At 41.7% G+C, this 12,214-nt stretch overlaps 1 protein-coding gene across 2 annotated transcripts in view; it reads right to left on the bottom strand.

The window, feature by feature from the left end:
* Positions 1–1,360, bottom strand: part of PAIP1 (poly(A) binding protein interacting protein 1) — a 52,270-nt gene extending 50,910 nt beyond the window's left edge. For both annotated transcript variants that reach the window (XM_044664052.1, XM_044664062.1), the window contains exon 1: positions 1,146–1,360. The gene's annotated coding sequence lies outside the window, so the exon portion shown is untranslated. The remainder of the gene's footprint in view (positions 1–1,145) is intronic.
* Between the last annotated feature and the right edge of the window lie 10,854 nt (positions 1,361–12,214).

Genomic DNA, 12,214 nt, shown 5'->3' with positions numbered 1-12,214 from the left:
GGGGGCGGCCGGGAGCTCGGGCAGGGCCCCGGGCGGAGGGGACGTCTTGGGCGGCCGCAGCGGCTCGGGGGGCGGGGGCTGCTGCGGCCGCGGCCGCTCACCAGGCTCCGCGGCCCCGCTGCTGCTGTTGCCGCCGCTACCGCCGCCTCCGCTGCCGCTGCCGCCGCCACTGCCGCCACTGCCACCGCCTCCGCCGCGGAAACTGACGCCCTCGGGCCCGCCCCCTCCGCGGCCCCGGCCCCGGCCCTGGCCCCGACCAGCACCTGGGGCCCGGTCAAAACCGTCCGACATGCTCCTCCTCCTCCTGCTGCTACTGCTGCCGCTACCGCCGCCGCCGCTCCGGGAGGGAGGAGGGAGGGACGAGGGAAGGCGGAGGGAGCCGGGGCTGCGGAGCTGCGCTCTCGCCTCGGCCCGCCCCCCGCGTGGCTCCGCCCCGCCCCACTCGGGCCTCATGGAGGGCGGGAGAAAGGGAAGGGCAGGGGGCGGGGAGAGGGCCCGGCCCGCCCAGACAGTGAACTCTAAGGCAGCGACTGCCGTCCGGCCCCGCACCCACCAGCCTTCCTCTCCCTCTCCAACTCCACCCCACGGCGACCCAGGCTGCTACTCGAGGCCCCACCCGCCCCCGCGCCTGGGGGGAGGGGGAAAGGGACACGCGGCCCCAGCTGCCCCGGAGGCCCGGGAGCGCCCCCGCGAGGCTCTGCGCCGCCCCGGGTTCCCCCTCCTCCGCGGAAAGTCTTTCCCACTCGGGACGCCCGTCAGACCCGCCCCTCTCTCGACCCCGTCCCCACTGCCTGAGGCACCGCCTCCGGCCCGGCCCAGGCCGCGTCCCCACTCCCCTCCCACCACCAGCTGGCCGAGGCCGAGGCCGCTCCTCCGGGTCCTTGGCCTGAGGTGGAGAGCTTTGGGGCCTCCCTGGGGGAACCCGGGCAGGGGCTCTCTCGGGACGGCGGCTCGAATTCGTAGTGGTAGGGGTGAGGGCTGAGGAGAAAAGGCGTCGCCTCACCCCGCCCTGACCGCGGCTCCCGCAGAGCTGAGCCCACCTTGACGGACGCCGCGCAGCAGAGCCTCGTTCTCCTCACAGACCCGGGTCAAGACCACGGTTGTGAAGGGAGAGAGAAAAAGGGAGGGGTGGGGGGAGGGGAGACCTGATCAGTCCGTGTTGCCGCTGCCGCCGCCGCAGGGGTCGCCCGGGTGCGCGCTCTACACCCGGCAGGCGGGCACTCAACCCTGTCAGTGCGCCCAGCCTCGCTCTCGCTCCCGCTCCCGCCCCCGCCCCCGCCCGCGCGCACCGTGCATGCTGGCATGCAGATGGGCGGCCGTGCGGGCTGGGAAAGAAGGACCGAGGGGCTCATTCCTTTACTTCCCACTCTTCTCATCTTGTCAGTTTAAAAATAAAAGCAATAAGTTCAGTGTAACAAAGATAACACAGTGCATACTTAGTTCTTACATGAAGGAGAAGAGAGAATTATAAATCTTAAGCCTGAAGAGACCTTAGGAAGTATCTCATGCAAACACCTCAAGTTATAGAAGAGGAAGCCTGTTCTAGGAGGCGACTTCTCCAAGGTCACACCAGGGCAGATCCCAACCCCAGACCCCAAAGCAGGTGCTCTTTCCACTACACCCAGAGGAAAGAAGGGATCGCAGCCTCTAGGAGAAAAAAATTAATCTGACCCTGCCGGGCAGAAGAACCTCAACCTCTTCTAGAAAAGAAATAGGCGCTATTCTGAACCCTGCTCGCCTAGAAGAGAAACTGAAATTTAAAAATCCTGCTGGCCTCAGGCTCTTCTAGAAGAGAAATGGGAACTATTCTGAATCCTGCCTCACCAGCAGGATGCCAGCTTCTACTAGGAAGCAGAAACTTCTAAATACTTCAGAACCAGAAGGACCTCAGCCTCTTCTAGAAAAGAAACAAACTATTCTAAATCCTGTCCGGCCGGAAGGGCTTCAACCTCTTTTAGAAAAGAAATAGAAACTATTCATAATCTAGTTGGACCAGCAGGATGTCAGACTCTCTTCCTTTACCTTCGGCCCCACCGACTCGCCTCCAACACCAATTAGACAACACTATTTTGAATTGAATTAAAGGGCAGTGCCATAGAAGTCCAGATTACTGTTTTCTGGAGAACGGTGTTTATAATTCTAGAACTAAACCTTTCAATGAAATAAATACCCATTTTCTATACCATCTGTGTCACCTCATTTGCACATACGATCTTGTGATTGCCAAGCACTAAGATGCTGAGCAGATGTGAGACTAGAAAACTGAGGCATGATTTTTATTATCCTTGTTGCTCTGTTGCTTAAATCTTCATTACTACCTTTGTTGGTAGGCCCTGTGTTTTAAGGGCAAACATCAACACTGTTTAGCTGAGTAATGAAAGGTGGTTAGAATCCTGCCTTTCAAGTTTTTTCAGGCCATTTAATCATACTCACTTGTGGGAAAGACTTATATAAACTACTTTCCAGCAACACTCCTACTTGCCACTGTAAATTTTAAAAACAAAACAAAACCTAGAAGTGGGAAGGCATTAGCAGCCTTCTAAGAAAAACAGAAGAATAGCTTCTCTTCCCATTATTATTTGGCATTGTTCTAAAATTATATTGACATTTCTATATAGCAATAACAAAATCCAGGAGAAAATAGAAAGGGAAATCAAGATAAAGAAAAACAATTTTAAACACTTAAGGAAATGACATAATTGAAGGGATATTCATTGCTTGTGGTTTATATGTTCCTATATAATAAAAATGGCTATACTGTCTAAATTTATCAGTTTGGTACTATACCAACGAAACTACCAAGGCAGGACTTTATAGAATTATTCAAAATGTCAAAATTCATTTAGAGAACAAAACATCTAGAATCTCAAGAGAAAAAAGAAAAATAATGAGGGGCATCTCACTGGAGGTCTTTAAGCAAAAGCTGGATACACTTGATAAGTATGTTGTCATGGAGGTTCATCCTTTGCAGCTCAGAAATTCAATGAATACTGGCTCTACTACTCATTACTAATAGGATACTGAGTTAATCGCTTTAACTTCTCTGAGTTTTAATGACCTCACTTATAAAATAGGAGGGTTAAATTCCTAGTCACAGGTCCATAGGGTTATTGTAAGATGTCTGTGAATCAAGTAACAGCAATAATGTAAGATGAACAACTGTGAATGACTTAACTATTCTCAGCAATACAGTTATTAAGACAACCACAAAAGGGTTATGATGAAAAATGCTATCCACCTCCAGAGAAAGAACCGATGAAGTCTGAATGCAAATTGAAATCGACTTCAATTTATTTTCTTTATGGGTGTGTGTGTGTGTGTGTGTGTGTGTGTGTGTGTGTGTGTGTGTCTTCTTCCTCAACATGACAAATATGGAAATATGTATTGTTTGACAGCCATTTATGACTAATAGCAAATTGCTTATCATCTCAGGGAGAGGAAAGGGGAGGGAAGGGAAAAGAGAGAGAGAGTGAGAAAATGTGAAATTCAAAATATTAGAAAACAAATATAAAAAAATATATATTTCCACATGCACCAAACCCAGTCATATTGATTCTATAAACTGAATGATGAATTCTACAACTTGTATTTCTATTTTTCAAATGTATGTACACATTATTGTGATTAATAAGATAAAAATTCATTTAAAAGAACTAATGAATTCTCTTACAAAAATGAATAATATGGAAATGTGTTTTGCATGATAATACATGTATAACTCAGATCAAATTGCTTACCAGATCTGGGAAGGGGTAGAAAAGGGAAAGAGGGAGACAATTTGGATCATATAATTTCAGAAAATTTAGGTGAAAAATTATTACATGTAATTGGTAACCTAAAATATCTTTACAAAAAAAGAACTACCAAGTTTACAGTAGCTTTTTATCATCATATATTTTCTTAATCAGTAGGCACCAATCACAGAATAACTATCATATGGAATCTATGAAGTTTTTTGTCATTGAAAGTGATTCCTAATATTCAGGAAGATTGGTCAAGATTATCTCCTATATTTCTTCTAGCTCTAAAATCTATAACCCTAAAAGTTGTCAAAAGTTTATGAGCAATATTATCTCACAAGACAGGGGTGAATAAGAGACTTCATAGAGCTTAGAGTGAGATCTGGTGAAACCAAATAATCCCTAGAGAATTTTTAGGTGAAACTGGGAAAACAGCAAATGTGAAATGGAATGAATCTGCAAGAATTTTTATAGTGGTTTATTTTTATTAGTAATGGTAGAAGAGCCGCTTGAGCTCTACCACCATGGCACCTTGTATACTATGTGAGGAAGTAGTAATAGTATTTATGAGGATGCCAATTGACTAGACCTTGCTCAATACATAGAAAAGAATTTCTGTGCTATAAGTCATTGAATTTTCATAGCACTTAAGGACAAAATCCCAGAACAGTTTCAAAGAAATAGAAAAGATCACAGATGATACTTTTATTTGAAAAAAGGCAACCAAGAAGACATTAGTAATTAGGTACTTTTTTTTTTTTTAAGGAACTGGAAGAGTTTAGTAGATGATTTCCTACTATATCTAAACACAACAGACTGAGAAGTATAAAGACTATAAGATCCCATTCGGTCTGTTTGTCCATTTCAAAAGTATATTGGACTCAGTAAGATCAAAAGAAGCCTCATTGAATCCAGAGTCGCTCACATATACATTAAAATTTTTAGTTTAATTTTAATACTGCAAAACAGATGCCACTATCGAGTCAACTTTTTTTTTTTTAAAGCTAATGGTTATCCAGGCTTTGCTTGAATACCTATAGTTACAGTGAAACTCGTTTTACTCTTGCATACATTGAATTTGTTCATTCAACTTTGTTTATACAGAGTTTACTAGATGTAAAGTATTGTGTTAGATTCTGGGAATACAAACACACATGCATGCACACACACAAACTAGTCCTTGATCTCAAAAAGTTTATATTATATTGAATCTAATTTTTAATCTAAGTATCAACATCAAGCAAAAAATAAATCAAGGAAACAAATTCAAATTAACGTTGTTACCAGTGTCTGGAAAGATCCTAATCTAAACAAAAGTGCTTCCTATTGATCACAAGGTTTTTCAAATATATCTAATTTCCAGATGACATTGTTTTAATTACAATGATCCACAAACCTTGGAGTGAAACAGTAATTCAAAAGATATTCTTCAAAGCAGAAAAAACAAAGTGGATTAATCAATCAGCAAAGATCTTTTGAAAATCTACTATCCAAACACCGCTAGGTGCCAGTGATACAAATACAAAGAATGAATCAATCCTAATAAGCCAAGGAGTTTATATTCAAACGAGGGAGACAAGTGCATATGTAAGTGTGACCTTGACGCCTGTCTGTGAGATAGATTTATAAAACAGCCTGAAGTCATAATAACTGTTCACTTGAAAGTGAAAAGTAGCTATGAAATGGCTTGTGTTTATGCCCTTATTAGACAGCAAAACTCTCTAACAACTGTCTAGAGATGGAACTTCCATCCCTGCAATAGGAAAGATTCCACTGTCACTCATAGCTCCCATTGCACAAAGCCACAAAGGAATACCCTGCAACATAAGGAGAGGACAAATAATATAGCTCAGTGGACTAGGGCTAGGGTAGGGTAGGGCAAGCTTGTTTCTCTTTGATCCTTTCAGATAGAGCCCACAATAAAACACATACAATCATGAACCTCCCAGACTGTCTATTTAGTTAGAGGTCATCTCTAATTGCATTACAAAAGAGAATTGTAGATGTAAGGCACAAGTTACTGCCCCATTATGTGCCACTGCCATGAGACAAGCACCACTTCTCCATTCTTTTTCTCCAGAGTCCCCAAACTCTCATGAAAATCTCTGCCCTACTTATCAGAAGGCTGGTCTCTTATTAGTTTCTTCTTTCCAGACTGGAAAGAAAATTTTGGGGTCAGCCCACCCTATTCCAAGGGTTAGTACATTATCTATCTCTCTATCTATCTATCCATCTATCACAAATATGAAGTGAATAAATTCAAAGTAATTTGAGAGAGAGAACACCAATAGTTACATGGTCAGGAAATTATCCTGCAGAAGACAGTGCTTGAGATGCATCTTAAAAAAAGGAATAACCAAACTAATGCAGAGTGAAAGGAGCAGAGCCAGAAAAACATTGTACACAGAGACTGATATACTATGGTAAAATAGAATGTAATGGACCTCTGTACCAGCAGCAATACAACGACCCAGGACAATTCTGAGGGATTTATGGTAAAGACGCTACCCACATTCAGAGGAAGGACTGCAGGAGAGGAAACATTTAAGAAAAACAGCTGCTTGAACGCATGGGTTGGGGTGGACATGATTGAGGATGTAGACTTGAAACTACCACACCAATGCAATTACCAACAATTTGGAAATAGGTCTTGATCAAGGACATATGACAAAACCAGTGGAAATGTGTGTCAGCCATGGGTGGGGGGAGTGCGGGGGGGGGGGTGAAGGAGAAAGTGGGAGCATGAATCATGTAACCATGTTAAAAATGAATATTAATAAATGTTTAAAATTTTAAAAAAAAGGAATAACCAGATGAAGTACGAGAGGGGAGGGAATATATTTCAGGTGTGGGGGACAACCAGTGTAAAGACAGGAGGAAGGGAGATGTACCTCTGTAAGGAAGAGAAAGATAGCTTGTCAGGCTTGCAAAGTATAGAAAGAGACTCCCCATTCCATGGTGCCTTATAGTTTGTAGCTGGCTTGTGAAGGGCTTTAAAAGATAAACAAAGGTGTTTATGTTAGAGCTTTAGACACACTGAAATTAGTCTAATAAAGGGAGTCATGATCAGATCTTTGATTAGGGAAAATAACTTTGTAAACAGTGTGTAAGATAGACTGGAGTAGTGAAAGACTTGAGGCAAGGAAGCCAATTAGGAGGCTACTGTGATAGTCTAGTAAAAGGTGAAGAGAGCCTGAACTAAGGGAAACTATGGTGAGTGGAGAGAGGGGAATGACTCATAAAGATGCTGTTGAGATAGAAATGGGAAGATTTGGCAACTGCACAAATATGTGAAGTGAGATAGAGGGAGGATTCAAAGACAATGCCATTGTTATAAATCAGAAAGCCTGGAAGGTTGATGGCACCTTCAAAAGAATTTGGAAAATTTGGAAGAGGGGAAGGGTTGGGAGGAAAGGTAAATGAGTTGGAGACATCTTCAGTACATTTAGTTTGATATGTCCAGTTTGGAATTGATGATATAGAATTGAAGTTCTGGAGAGAACCTGGGACTATGGTCAGAGAGGTTGAAGGAGAACCATGAGAAAATAGTGTCAGGAAAGCCCAGAGAAGAAAGAATGTCCACGAGAAGAGTGTTGTCAACAATGTCAAATGTAGCAAACAGGTGGAGGAAGATGAGGGCTGACACAAGAGCTGTCATATGTCAAATAAGAGATCACTGGTAACTTTGGGGAGAGCAGTTTCAGTCAAGTGATAAGGTCAGAAGTTATACTGCAAAGGTTTGTGAGGTGAGTAAAAGCAGGAAACTGGAGGCAGCAAGTGTAGGTAGCTTTTCCTGGGTTTGAAAGAGAAAGGGAAGAAAGATATAAGGCAGGGGTCGGCAACCTTTTTGGCCAAGAGAGCCATAAACGCCACATTTTTTAAAATGTAATTTCGTGAGAGCCGTACAGTGCTCACAGTGCGCACTCCTGTAACAGTGCCTGAAAAAAAATTGACTTTATGGCTTCTGCAGAAAGAGCCACATCTGGCCCTCAAAAGAGCCAGATATGGCTCGAGAGCCATACGTTGCCAACCCCTGATATAAGATGATAGAGGGGATAGCAAGGTCTAGTGAAGTTTTTTGAGGATAGAGTAGGCTTAAATACCACCATCCTTCTAATTACCAGTCTTGCAACCTAAGTATCATCCTTGATTCTTCATTCTTTCTTACTTCCCGTATCGAATCTATTGCTAAGTTCTATTGATCTTACCCTCAGACTTGGAATGCTCTGCTTCCTCATCTACACCTCTTATCTTCTCTGGCTTTCTTCAAGTTCCAGATGAAAATTTACCTTCTACAAGAAGCTTTTCCCAATGTCTGTAGTGCCTTCCTTCTGTTATTTCCTTTTTATGCTGTACATAGTTTGCTTGTACATAGTTGTTTATATGTTGTCTCCCCTATCAGACTGTATTCTTCTTGAGCACAGGAATATATCTTTTACTTTTCTTTGAATTTCCAGCATGTACTCAGTGCTGGAATATTCTAGGTACTTAATAAATGTATTTTGATTGGGCATATTTGAAAACAATAGGAAAAGAGTTAATAAATAGGTAAAAGCAGAGAGACAGAGTTAGAGGTAGAAACAGAGAATGACTTGGGATGGAATTTGTTGTAGAAAATGAGAAGGAATGAGATGTTAGCCCTGGCAAGGAGAAAAGTGAAAGAAACAAAGAATATATTATATCAAAAGATATGGAGATGAAAAAAATGGGAGAAGAAAAGCTTTTATTCTGTGAATTCCAATTTCTTAGTAAAGTAAGGAACAATGTGTCAAGACTAGTTTGGGGGTGGTAGTAGTAGTGATGATAGGATGAGATGGGAGAGGATTGAGGAGAGAGAAGAAAGTTTAAAATAATTTCTGAGAATAGTGAGATAGGGAATCAATTTGGGAAGAATTAAATAAGGACTTAGGCGATATTAATATATAATGTAACTGGTCATTATTGTTGTTAGAATTTCTCCAGCTGTGTTACCTAACTAGTGAGCAGGAGGAAGAGGCAGATGTTGAGAGAATGAGGCAGATATTGGGAATACTTTGGGGTTGGGGTTTAGCAAGAGATGGGCAAAGTATTAAAGAATACGATATTGTAGTTTAAATGGCTAACTATTAGGTTGATTGGAGAGGGAGAAAAATGCATGGGGATTGTGTAAATGGAATTAGCTCAAGCTCATTCATAGTTAAAACTCTAGCCACCAGAGATAATGTCATCCCCACCTCCCTTAGTGGGGAGGGAAGATGAGTTACCCACACGTGACAATAAGTCACAAATCAAGAACAAGGGACTGCCCTTTGGGCAGTCCAAAACAGTGTAGAGTCTGCCATTTGTCCACTTGAATTAGAGGTGGACCCCCAGGAAGTGACAAAAGATGCTATCTCTTCAAGTATGTTGGTAACTTGTTGAGACCTCAGGCAGCTTCCACTCTGAATTGTCATGTGGGTAAGTTAGGCTGACTTCCTTGGACCTACTTTGGTGGTTCCAGACTCTCTACCTCAAGTAGGTTTCTTGCCTCTCTGATTGCTAAGGCCTTGTGGCTTGTAGCCTAGTTTAATTAGCCTTTTAACACTCTCTCTATTGCCCTACCTTCTACCTTTCTAATTGTAAATAAACTACCATAAAACCCATCCTGACTTGAGTCTATTTTAATTATGGAATCGATCTGAATTATTGATTCCTGGCGACCACACCTTAAAATATATATCTATATAATATCTAATTTTTCCCATTATTACAGGATGATGGTAATGGCTTAAGAAAGCACCAAAAGGTACAGGAGCTGGAGATCTCAATGTGGACAAAGAATTCAGAAGGGGCAAATTGAAGGTAGGAGGAGTTGGATATAGGAGATTATGTAAGATAAGGAAAATGCCAGTTTCAAATAAGAAAAGTGGAACATGAATGGGTAATGCTGGATTTAATATGAGGATATCCCTATGAGTGGCCAAGGTGGAATGAAGGTAGAGGATATATGAGATTTAAGGAGGCTAGAGAAGGTTAGGAAGTTTGAAAGAGTATCTATTTGGATATTAAAGTCCCCTAGTATAAGAGCAGGAATTAGAGAAGATAGGAAAATGATAAGCCACGTACTGAACTCCTTGAGAAATGAGGAAGAAAGACCTAGGAGCTGATATGCTATTATTATTATTATTATTATTATTATTATTATTATTATTATTATTATTCCTGTTGACTCCTTTAGGAGCATAGGGCCGCAACCATCTCACGCCAACGGACTCTGTTCTGGGCAATTTCCCCCAGCTGGGCCCATGTCATTCCGACCGTTTTTGTTTCATTTTCAGCAGATCTTCGCCAGGTCTGTTTTGGTCTTCCAACTTTCCTCCTCCCTGAAGGGTTCCAGCTCAATGCTGGATATAGCTGATATGCTATAGCTACCATTATTTAGATTGGATAAATAAAACAAATGTTATCCAGCCTTTGAAATGAAACTGGATGAGTAATTCCTTATAGTCCATTAATATACTTATTCAAGCATTGAAGAAGATGGATAGTTGAAGAAGACAGGCCCAGAACTAAGTAGGAAGAGGAAATTCGGTTGAATTCCATCTCTGAAATTGCTCAGTGCTTTCAATGATCACAAACTATTTGCTTCCACAGAATGCTTCCTCTGATACTAATATTCTTCTAGTTCTTCCATACTAAAATTGTGCTTTGCTATGATATTGAAAAAAAAAAACCTAAAAGAAACCCAAATGGCAAAGAAAAGTTACATGGTATGTCCAAATAATCTGTAAGCATGTTACCAATGGTGACTTGCCCCCCAAAATGATCAAAAAGTAAGCTAAAGAAATGTTTCTCATTGCCAATTAAAATAGATCACAATAATGTACAGGTGGATCTACTTTATTTCACACTTCAATTTCATACAAATTCTCAAGGTAGGGTAGGATCTGGCTTAATTAGATCTCACACCAAGCTCTAAGAAGAATTTAAGGCAGGTGGTGCAATGGAAAAAAATCCAAAATAAAGAAAACCTAGATTCAAATCATACTACTGACATTAACTGTATGATCTTAGGCAAGTCAGTTAATCTCCCTAGGCCTCAGTTTTCTCATCTACAAAATGAGAGATTTCAACTAGATGGCTTTTATGTTCTAGTTCTAGATCTATGATCCTATGAAAAAATATCATTAAGGACATCATGTACTGAGAATGAGAGAAAATAGGTGCATAGCTCAGTTGCTACACTGGTACCTCCCAAGGTAATATAATGGGAATGGATCAAGGGAGTCCCCTGTTCAACTAACCCTCAACTTGATAAGATTGTAGAATGTAAGGGGCAGTTAGCAGAGACAGTGAGGTGTTAACATTTTGCCTCTTACAGATTCTGAATAGAATTTGTATATAAAGGATATATTGCTCCTTTAGGCACTATCAAGAAGTTCCTCAATCAAATTTGATGGAAATATGAGTTGGCCAACTATTGGAAGAATCAGCTTACATCTTTAAAAGACATTTAAGAAGCAACCTTTCAACTCTGGAGACATACTCTCCCTAAGGGAATAATTTCTATTAATGTAAAAAATTAATTTTGTCAATTAGGAATAGAGCTGGCTATGGAAGAAGAATCTCGCTGTTGAGATGGAATCAATTTGTCTCTTTCAGAAGATTTCTTTCTCCTTCTCTATCCCCTGTCATCCCAGTAAGAGGTACCACATCCAGCAGAGAGCAGGCCCAGAGTATCACACTGACAAGTAAAATTGATTATGGGGTGGGGGGCAGCTGGGTAGCTCAGTGGATTGAGAGCCAGGCCTAGAAACGGGAGGTCCTAGGTTCAAATCTGGCCTCAGATACTTCCCAGCTGTGTGACCCTGGGCAAGTCACTTGACCCCCATTACCTACCCTTACCACTCTTCTGCCTTGAAGCCGATACACAGTATTGACTCCAAGATGGAAGGTAAGGGTTTAAAAAAAAATTTGATTATCAGGGAGTATCATTTAGTGACCTGCTCAGCAACAGAGATTTTATACCTAGTGGGAGCAATGCAAAGATGCTATGAGATGAGAAAAGACATTAAGGACCTGCAGTGCTAGATATGAGTTGTCTTGGTCCTATGGATTATCAAATGGGTGCTTCTCTACTTGTGTACTTTATGTGTGTTCCCATTTTTCCCACTGATGCTGTGTGCGTTTGTGAAAGAGTACATCCCTAGTTTATAAAGGAAATATTTCCTTAATAATTTTGTACTATGTGACTTCAGTAAGTGCCTTTGTTTTGAGCTAATTGTGTCAATTGGATTGACTATTTAAGGTGTATTTACTGGTAGGGGCTCCTGAGTTATAGTTTTAGGAATATGGACTTAAAGTGTACTTTGGGATAATTGTCTCCCTGAAAGAGACAGAAATTGCTAGTGCAAGTGGGAGATGGAAGCAGAATATAACTTGGATGGGGCTCTATAATAACAAAAACCAAATCAAACCCCAAATATAGAGTATGTTATTGAGTTCCCATACTAGCA

This window comes from Gracilinanus agilis, chromosome 1 (assembly GCF_016433145.1).
Source record: "Gracilinanus agilis isolate LMUSP501 chromosome 1, AgileGrace, whole genome shotgun sequence".
Classification (NCBI taxonomy): Eukaryota; Metazoa; Chordata; class Mammalia; order Didelphimorphia; family Didelphidae; genus Gracilinanus; species Gracilinanus agilis.
The sequence above is the reverse complement of the archived record's forward strand: the minus strand, read 5'-3'. Positions and strand labels throughout refer to the sequence as shown.